The following is an 11,097-nucleotide window of genomic DNA, read 5'->3' as shown; positions in this document are numbered from 1 at the left end:
CGCTTCAGCAAGGAACCGCTGCGAGTGTAAAGCACGGAACCGCCCTGCCCGGCGAGGCCCAGACTAGGGACCAAAGAGCTCAAGACCTGTGGATCCACTCGGTCCTTAGCGCCTCTAATTCGACGACCGAAGTCGCTCAAGAATCCATACCAGGGGTGGACAAAGTACTCAAGGAGGAACTCTACGTCGACCTGGACGAGTCTAAATTGGGGAGCGAACAAAAGAGAATATTCACGGAGTTCCTCCAACCGTTCAAGGACATGTTCGTCGAAACCTCGATGCGCCCCGGACGGACGAACCTGCTCGAATTTTCTATTGATACTGGAGAGCACTCGCCTATAAAGCAACCCCCTTACCGAGTGTCCAAGGCGGAAGGAGACGTGATGGAATCCGAGATACAAGAATACTTAAGGCAAGAACTCATACGACCCTCTTCTAGCCCTTGGGCGAGCCCGGTGCTTATGATCCGCAAACCTGACGGCGGGATACGGTTCTGCATCGACTATCGAAGACTGAACGCTGTGACTATCAAGGACTGCTACCCGATGCCGCTCATCGATGACATTCTAGATGTACTCGGCAACGCTAAGCTGTTCTCCACGATGGACATCGCATCCGGCTACTGGAATGTTCCGATGGCTGCTGATAGCGTGGAGAAGACTGCCTTCACCTGCAAATATGGTCTCTTCGAGTGGCTCGTAATGCCGTTCGGACTGTGTAATGCCGTACCGGCCTTCGAACGACTGATGGAGACTGTGCTTGTTGACCTTAAGTGGCGGACTTGTCTAGTGTACCTCGACGACTGCGTGGTCTTCAGTGAAGACTTTCCTACCCACCTAGTACGACTAAAACAAGTCTTGGAACGGGCTCCGGTCGGCGGGATTCAAGCTCAAGATGAAAAAGTGCAAGTGGGCGCGCGACCAGGTAGCGTTTTTGGGTCACATCGTCACTCCGTCTGGCATATTGCCCAACCCCGAAAAGGTCAAGTCGGTGATGAACGTGCTCAGACCGCACGACTTGCACACTGTGAGGGCGTTCCTGGGTTTGACTAGTTACTTCAGGCGGTACATCCCGGGATACGCAGCCATATCGGCCCCAATCGAACGGCTTAAGATGAAAGGGGCCCGATTCTTCTGGAGCGACGACTGCGAGGCCGCTTTCCTGCAACTAAAGCGTAAGCTGGTGGAACCTCCCATCCTGGTGTATCCCGACTTTTCGAAGCGCTTCCTTCTATATGTGGACTCGTCTAAGCTCGCTGTAGGGGCGTGCTTGATGCAAACCGTGGAGGGGCGCGAGAGAGTCGTGGCCTATGCGAGCAAGCTACTAGTTGGCTCCGAGAAGAACTGAACCCATAAGGAGGACGGTACGTCGGAGATCGAGTGCTGGGGTATCGTTTGGGCCACGCGCAAGTTCCGCTGCTACCTGGACCGTTGCGAGTTCGACCTATACACGGACCACAAAGCTTTGACGTGGGTATTCAACGAAACTAATCGTACGAGCAACGCTAAGCTGGCTAGGTGGGCCATGGAGTTGTCTCAATTACGTTTCAAGGTGTTCCACAAGCCTGGTACTTCGATGGGTCATGTGGATGGTCTGTCCAGGCTGTATACCCAAACCATCAATGCTATCTCTATGGCGGAGCTACTCAACGATGCTGACGAGCCCCCTCCTTGTACTGTCGAAGTCGGGGAGACTACGACTCTCGACTCGACTCTGCTCCCTTCAGGGACCTTGCCCGAGGACGCTGGCGAAGCTAGACCCGAGCCGTTCCCCGACGAAGAAGAGGTTACCGACCAACTCCTAGTGTCCCCCGTTGATGTGTTCGGGCTACAACAAACTCGCTTCGTGGAAGAACAGAAGAGGACACCCTGGATCCAAGCTATGATAGCGTTCCTTAGCGATGGAGCTCTAGCTCTGGACCCTCAAATGCGCACCAAAATCCTGCTGATAGCGCCTAACTACTCGATAAAGAACGGGGGTAACTCACACGTCGCGTACACCTGAAGGCTCGCGCTGGACCGGCGTCTACTCTTGAAGTTCCTGTGATTCCCCTGCCTTTCATATCGACGGTACTACATCACTGTCATAAGGATGTACTTGCCGCTCATGTCGGAGTTACTAAGACGCATCGACAAAGTGCGCAAGCACGCTTACTGGCACGGGTGGAAGAAGGATGTGGCCGAATATGTTCGGGAATGCACCGTGTGCGGCAGTGGTAAAGGCTATCGCCCTTGGAGAAATGGCCGAATGCAGAGGATGCCCGTACAAGAGCTATCGGGACCTTTCTCGCTATTAGTGGTGGACGCCATATGTCCCTTAGTGGCTACTCCTCGAGGCAACAAGTTCATACTCGTCTTCGCTGACTACTTCACTCGATGGGTCGAAGCGTTCCCAGTGGCCCGCTTGGACACTGTAACGTTCGTGGAAGTTATGGTGAACGAAGTGATCTCGCGGCACGGAGTCCCCCGAGAAACTACTGAGCGACCAAGGATCCAACTTCATCTCGAACCTGGCACGATCCTTCTACGATACACTCGGGATCAAGAAGTTGTTTGGAGCTGCTTACCATCCTCAGACTCAGGGGCTAGTCGAACGCTTCAACGGCACGCTGATCGGGATGCTTAAGATGTATGTCAACGAAGCTCAGAACGACTGGGACTTATATCTTCCCCGAGTACTGTTCGCATATCGTTCGTCGTATCACGAGGCCCTTAAGGACTCACCATTCTTCAGCCTGTATGGCCGGGACCCGGTGTTACCTCTGGACCTCGCGATTCTCAACACGAACAACGGATGGAAGAGTAACGAAGTCGCTAGCTACAGACGAAAGCTATTCTTATCTCTACGGGATACGAGACGATTAGTAGAGCGCCAACTCTTGAAGGCCCAGGGCAGACACGAGCAACGACTGAGCAACCAAGTACCGATTAAGTTCAAGGAGGGAGACCCGGTGTGGGTCTACCAGTACTTTCGAGCTCGTCGCGGGGAAAAGACCACGAAGAAGCTCGCTTTCGCGTGGCATGGTCCGTACCGTGTGGTCGGGATCGTGGGAGAGCACTCCTATCGAGTAGCCATCCCTTCTCACCCCAATCGGGTCGTGACCATTAACGTCAATAGGTTGAAACGTTTCCAAGGGCGATGGAGTCGACCGTTCCCTTCTGAAGTACCCGAGGGAGTCCAGTCGAGTCCGGGTGTAGACGACGACGGACCTCTATCAGAAGAGGACCTCCCCTCTACTAGCTTCGTAGAGAGACTCCTGATTGGAGGGGAAGAGACGGCCCTGACCGGAGTTCCTTGCTCTGTGATCGACATAATCGCCCGACGCAAAAAGAACCGTGAAGAGCAGTTCCTGGTGTTGTTAGCTACCTACGAGACTCTTTGGAGACCACGAAACACACTATTGCCCACCTACGCTGCTCTGATCAAGGCGTTCGAAGAAACCCGTCGTCGGGAGGGAGACCTACCAGAACTACGTCGCAGCGCGCGGTTGGAAGACGCTAACGCCGCCGTTGACGAAGAAGAGCTACTCTTCTAGGGAGGGGGAATCGTGGCGGGTCGACCCAATGAGCCAGAGTAAACTCACGACCCCGCCTCCCTCGAAAGTGTCCTGAAGAACACTTCTTACGACTTTGTATATTTTTGGGATTCTACTTCACAAGTGGCTGATCTCCTACATACCAAAAAGCAAAACAATCTTACCGCGATCTCAAGAAGAAAAAAACGAAAACAACAAGTGGGGACGAATCGTGGTGAAAAACAAAAAGAAACTTGAAAAGGAAGACGATGCCAGTACTCTTACTCTCATCCAGTGAGGAACGGTTCTGGAATGGTACGAATCAATAACTTCTCGACGGCCTCTCGTTAGGCTGTTTTGTCGGACTTTTTAGCCGGCGAACTAGGAGCTGAATGGTCACCCGGCGAACTCGACTTCCGAGGTGCTGACGAAGACCGCGAGGCCCGAGCGTCCCTTAGGGGGCACTGCCTTCTTCAAGGAAGACACCGAACGCGACCGCTTACGCGTACCGTCCAGCGACGCTGGAGCTGACGGAGGAGTCGGCGTTTTGCCGCTGATCGGTTTGTCGGGGGTGACTTTACTCCCCTTCGAGTGCGAAGGTGATCGTGCTTTGCCCCGCCGGTACTCCCTACTCTTCTTGATGGTTGAGGACTTCGTCGGAGACTTCGACCGAGACGCAGGACGCTCCTCAGAACGTGACCGACGGGACTTCTTGTGCACTGGGGACATCGATCTGACGTAAGGAGAAACAGAAGTTCGGCGAAGCAGCCGCCCTTGGAATTTTCCTCTTAAGGCCCCGAAAAAAAAAAGAGAGGACCCCCTCTGCCGCCAACAAATATAATGGGAGCTCTCTCTGCGCGGGAGAAAAAAAACTGGGAAAAGAAAAAAAGCGGAAACCTTTCGCGCCTTTTTTTCCCCCCTCCGATTCTGAGACTAGAGAGAGAGCTGTAGACGCTTGTTGGGAGGCTCGTCGTCCTCCGAACTCTCGTCGGAACTAGAAGAAACTACCACGAAGAGTTCCAACCTCCCCTGTCTGAAGAAGTTGCTAACGACGGAGTCTATAGTACTAACGTGAGAGATATACGCAGAGGAACCGTTCGCCGAGGACGACGAACGACAAGTCGGGGAGGATGTCCCGTACCCGGGAACGGAGGGGTCATTCCAGGAGCTCTGCCTCCCGTCGGGATGACCCGAGACCCTGGAATCACTCCTCGCCCCGCCGTCCCGTCAGGGTGGTTCCCGCTGAACTCAACCTCGCACGTACCCTTGACCGAGCCCGTTAGGGTGGTCCTATAAGGGGACCCCTGAACGCCGGAGTCTTGGCGTCGGGGGACCAAAAGCACCTCGCGACATCAAGCCCTTTCTTAGAGGCTCTCCAAAAGCACCTCGCGACATCAAGCCCTTTCCCAGAGGCTCTCCGTTGTCCCAACAAACGAAGTGAATCCTTCCTTTTTTTAATATGTAGTGTAGTGTATGTAAGGTCGAGAAGGTGTTAGGCCTCTCTTCCGGTTAGCTCTCAGTCTTATATTTCCCTCCTTCTACTCAAGAGGAAGCCAAGCCAATCAACAAACTTTTATTTTCAACTCTCTAGTGTTCCTATCTACCGTTCCTGCAGCCACTGAACAAGACCGTACTCTTTGAACAGCCGCGGACTACCCGACCCTTGAAGGAAGAGGAGGTATACGACAGTAGACGCAAAACTAAAGACTAACATTCGGGTCTCGCGCTGGCAAATGTTTTGTAGTCTTATCCACTTTGGCCACTCTGACCGGTATGCACATATGCGGGAAGCAACGCCGGTCGGACTACTGCGATATTGGTGGTCCAGTATACAGTACCACCTTCTTTTTTCCGGAACGGAGTGTTTGGGTACAGACTTGACGTTTTCCCCAATGTTTACGGTAACTTTAGTGTGAGGCTATGGGTGTTGATGATGCTTCCATCGTCAACAATATGCAGAGGGACCGGCCCCTATCCACCGCGGTTGCACTGCTCGAGTGATTCGAGCATGAACGACAAGCAGATTCTCAACATGTAGCAGCTCCGACCCACCAACGAGGCTTTAAAACTCGTCTTCAATTCTACGCCCGAGCACGAGTGAAAACCTCTCCAATTAGACATGGCCCCAAGGTGGATATTGTCATACACAGCTCTACGCCAGGCCTCCTAAAATACAATAGGCAATATACGCAGGCAGCTGTGGCATCAGCAATACATAGTGGCGTATCAAGACAAACAATAATCCGCAATGCCGCAATATTCAGTATATTTTTGCAAGCAAGAGCTATCACGGCACTAGCGTCGACGCGTTCCAGAGATCTCGGTTAGCTTTAAGAAACATCAATCTCTCGAAGTTAGCTGAGCGCATGGAGGCACGGTGCGGATTAAGCACGTACTTACACTCCGAGAAGAGCCGCTCACACCGGTTACTCGTTGGTTGGATGACACTGAGAAGTGAAACGTAGTCGACAGCACGTCTCTGGGAGTAACGTGGCTTCTTGGCACGGCGCAGAATCTCACTCGCAAAGTCAGCGGCTGGTTCATCTTCACTCTGTCCAGGACTTTCTGGGCGCCGAAACGCCTCGATCGCCTTGGCTTCTGCACCGGAAACAGGAAGAGCACTCGTGACCTTGATGACCGCTGCTTCAAAGACCGGTGAATGAACAATCTCGGCTGTAGGCTTCAGATACTCTTCCATGACAGGGTACATTGCCATGCAAGCGTCAAAAAGAGCACGGACCTCACCAAGCGTTCGGCTGTGATGTTGCAGCTTCTTGCTGACGCTCTGGAGCTCCTTCAGCTTGTCGTGCAGCACTCGAATCCGGCGATGCTCACTCAGACGTGGGAGCAGCTCTTCGACCTCGGCAACGTGCTTCGCAGCGTCGCGAATGCACACATACTTGTGTACCATTTTCCACACCGATGACCAGCGAGTCGCATTCGCTTTCTCAGGCAGTAGTGTGAAGCGCTAACTGAGCGGCGTTGTTTGGTTGGCGGAGGCTTGTCATCAGGCGTTGAATCATACTAATCAGATGCTCGTGATTGGACAAAAAGCGAACCATCGCCAAGTTGAATCTGTGACTGGCGCACCCAATAAAGGGTACATCAAGCTTCGTTGCCACGCTCTTGTTCGTGGCGCAGTTGTCAGCCACGACAAACTTGACCATCGCCAACGTCTTGCCGTACACATCCAGGATAGCGTCGATGAACTCGATGTGAGCGTCTGCCGATTGTCCGTCCTTCATTGGAGCTAGTCCAACTAGTCGTTCGCATAGACCATCACTACCGTGGTACACGACAAACACCGCAACAAAGTGACGCGTCCCAGAGCTCCATCCATCAAACATAACACCGAAGCACTCGCCCATCTCCTCGGCGATGGTGTTGCCGACACGTTCAGCGACTCGTTGCATGTAGGTCTTCAGCGTCTCCGCTGAGGTAGGCTTCATGCGAACTAACTGTCTCGTTAGTGGGCTCTCAACCTCGCACAGAGGGAGATTCCGCTCGACAATCCAGCGTAGCCAGTCGTACATGTGAGTCGTCGTTTCGTCCACGAATCCAAAAACCTCGAGGGAGGTCAGGTTTCGGCGCTGAAACTCAGCATACTCTTCGCCGTGAGTGGGATGCTTCGAGTTCAGGTGAGAGATCAGGTTTGTGTAGCCTCTGCGCTGGGCTTGCTTGTCTGTTCGCAGATGTTGTCTGTTCGCAGATGTTGCACCGGTAGAGCCCAGGCTTGAGAACGGTGTAGAAGAAAGCGGCTAGTTGCTGGGACGACATGATGTAAATCAAGAATGACCGCCTTCTCAAAGATTGAAAGTGAATTAGGCGCTGAAAAATGGCTGGTGGAGAGAAATGGGTGGCTGCAAGCCACTCGAACGGTATATTTGTATTATTCCGTCTGTATCACACTATATTATTATCGCGAAAAAAAACAATAATCCGTAGTATAATAACAAATAGGTAGTAATTGCGGTATTGATATTATTTTCTCGGAGGCCTGCTCTACGCCAAGATTTACGGGTGCATGCAGTGCCAGACAGTCGGCAAGCCCACAGAGGCCATGTCCAAGACCAACGACATGATCAATACTGGCAAAGTAATGTGCAGTCCGCCCCATTAAAATTGCAGCTAGACCAGTGGCTACGTGACGATGTCGCGGGCCGAATCCTTTTACAGCGATGTTAAGCGCCAAGACCAGTCCCAACGCGTTCTAGTAGTTTTTTCTAAAAGCAGACGTATTCGCCGGTGTGATGTCTGCTTTGCGAAGAGCGTGAGATAATTTACATTTGTTGGTCGCTGACGAACTACATTGTTTTCAGGTCGCACCAATTTAGGCTCACTCGTCGAAAGTGCAAATCGGTGTCATGCTCTCCAGTCCACGCATTTCCGATATCGTCAGTCCGCCGGTTGGCTGTTAGCGACGAGGCGACGAGGTGCTGAGGACAAGGCTGTGGTGGTTTAATACCCGGGTGTGGAGACTGAGCAACACTTCGACAGGGCCCAAACCCACTCGAGTCGTCAGCATAACCCTGTAACTAGCTCGATCAGCACAAGTTAGAGCATGTGCCTGGGCTACTGCACGTACACGAAGAACGCGCGACGATCGGTGAGTAAGTGCAGCATATTACGTTGAAGCATGTGCTAATATTTGGCAAGTCCATGTAGTGACGTTGGACCTGTACATCATGTATTACATGGGAATTGCAGAGTGTAAGGTGTTGCGCTAAAATTCACAGGGCGTTGTACTGGTTCTAAACTGTAATATGCCCGAAGCACTACGGTAACACTTACCGAGGAAGTCAAGTTTAACGCACTTCTAGCTCTGCTCTTGCAACACATTAATTTCACGACAAATAGTAGATATATTTGTCATATTTAAAATCAATAGCTAGATTGCAAATAATACTTAATGCAAGGCGTACAGATTACTCTATCGTCTACGGTGGATTGGTGATGGGCTTGCCAAAAGTTTAAATTGGCAGCACATTATTTAGTGTTAGCTGGAAAGCTCACGCAACGCGAAAAACAACGGTAATTACCGTGTTGAACCGACGAAAGCCTCGAAATGCTCATCAGCTCTTCCAAAGTGACCGTCTGCTCCCGCAAGCCTAGAACCTTTTTCTCCCGCGCAAATTTCCGATCATTGAGCGCTGAAAAGGAGCTCAATTTTCCTTCTGGAATTGACTCTACCGATTGACGCTGAATGGCCATCATTTACGCTATAAAACGCTTCTCACACATTGCTGCTGCTGCCGCAGTTGAGCCACTTTCTGCACCATCGTTGGCAAGTCCTACCGTCCTCATGCTCGCAAAGCAGCTCATTCCAGTATTCAAATGCGTGGTTGGGGCCAACAATGCCCTCGTCACTTTATCGTTGTCCTCGGCTTCATTACGTTGCATCTGTTATCGTACTCTCGAAGCCGGATTCGTTTTGCAGGATCGGTAAGTCGCTTTCTCTTAGCAGACTTAGTTTCGTATATGCAGTTATACTCTCGCACTCGCTTTCTAACTAGTGTCAGTTTGCGTGACCGCTCTGGTGACATTCGGTTTCTCTTCGCAGTAAGAGCTAATTCCCTGAAGTATATTTATTGTGTCGCGGTGTTTTCCGCGATACACAGCACTGCCAGCGCTAGCATCGGTAGCTTACTCCCAGGTATTTTGATACATATGCAGATCCAGAAGTAGGGAATAGAGCTGAATTAGGAAAATGTGAGCACGGCACCTTTAATCCACCAATACAAGTCCTCAAACAATTATGGAGTATCACCACCAAGGCTAAAGCAGCGAGTGTAGTAAATACCAACACGACAAATAGGTTGTAGCTAAAAGGGTTTTCCTAAACGTATGTTGCCGACGTTTTTGTGAGCAGTGTGCAAGAAGCGAGCCAAAACGCAAGCGTGGCTGCTCGCATTGACGCCATTGTTTCGCCAGTTTACTAACCAGGATCTGACTCAGGTCGCAAAGCCAGTGAAAATGCATAGATAGCAGCCGACGACGTCTGCCATCGTTTTCTCGTCGCGCCGCAGCTTGATTGAAGAAAATGCCGATCGACGGATGTTTTTTCCAGCATCAGATTGAACCTCCCAAAATGTAACATTTCCAATAACAAGTAAGGCGCTAGGAAAATCGTTATCGTCTAGAGATTTGAGCTTCAATATCGCTAGAGCTCTGCGCAGTAAGGAAGCGAAGCACCCGTGCACACTATTCCAGCGTGTCTCGCAATGCGGCTTTAGTTTGAGGTCGTACCCGTACGATTTTGTCAAAAAAAACGGTTGAGTGCGTTCACAGCATCAGTGGACGCTTTGGAGATTTTTGCGGAGTCTGACTTCAGGGCAGCCTTCACGATGTAGTTTACGGAGTGAGCAGAATAAATTACGAATGCAATCTCGGGCCAATGTGGACTTAGAAACTTCGGCGCGGTCGCCCTGGCCAGCATTGTCCGTAAAGATTTTCTGAGAGCCCAGCTCTCCGAGTTCATCTAGATCAGCACTTTCTCCCTATGCTAAGTAGAGATTTCACCGTCATGCCGTGACCCGGTTTGAAGCAGACCATTCGTCATTTGCTTTCTATACAACCACAGTAGCGATCCCATTGTATGCGCTCTGGTAGTGTTTGTATTTGAGAGAAAATTAACGCATCCTCGTGATGGCTTTTGATATTCACATAGAGCTAAATGTCGTGATATTCACATGCGGCAGCGATTCGAAACGGATTCACCAAACGCTCTCAATTTTGGTTTTACCAGGGCAATAGTTATCAAATGAACTCAGCGAAGAAGACGATAGAAAGACATGCATTCAAAACGATCGGGTGCTAATTATAATCTGTTGTTCTAGCACTGTTCACCTGTTAAGTACCTGTGATCCCTACTGGCCTGTTGTCAGTATTGTTCAGCTGTTAGTTGTTCTCGTTTCTGAGTACCCGCATAGAGAATAACCATTTTGATAGTTTTTGTGGAAGGTGCAGGCGTGATATACGGACACCAACTTCATCGAGTTGCAGTGTTACATGTTGAAGGAGACACAATATAATTAATATCTTCATTATTTTTTTATTATACGTTGATGATACTAATTTTTACGTTATTACATATGCTTTGACGACAAGTAATAAGCCTCACATATAAAATCTGCTTCAATATGCTCAGAGATCACACCAAGTGTGCTGGCTGCGGGGTGGAGGAGCTGATACAAGATCTGGCTCTATACGCCACCGTCACTCCGGATTGGCTCAGGAAGTCCCATGTAATCGGTTGTATGCTGAAGCAAATGTGCAAGTCGTTAGTTCGCAGATGATGCTATCTACAAGCATGTGCTATCAAAGGGTAAGTAGCCAAAACTCTCGTTAGATGGTGTTTTCCTCAGCTCCTATGCTCACTTATAGTAGAAATGAGATAAATATTCGTAACGAGAAGCTAACGAGAAGCTCGTAAGATTGAGTTCAATTCATATCACCTTGTCGACATGTTAGTGCACTGAAGATGGTACTCGCCTTGAGTTACAGAACTTCGTCAGACTCACGGTATCGATATGTCCCGCGTATGTTGTGCTGATTCCCTGTTGATGTGCAACAGGTCACCAAGG

The sequence above is a fragment of the Phytophthora infestans genome, genomic scaffold (assembly GCF_000142945.1).
Source record: "Phytophthora infestans T30-4 supercont1.29 genomic scaffold, whole genome shotgun sequence".
Classification (NCBI taxonomy): Eukaryota; Oomycota; class Peronosporomycetes; order Peronosporales; family Peronosporaceae; genus Phytophthora; species Phytophthora infestans.
The sequence above is the reverse complement of the archived record's forward strand: the minus strand, read 5'-3'. Positions refer to the sequence as shown.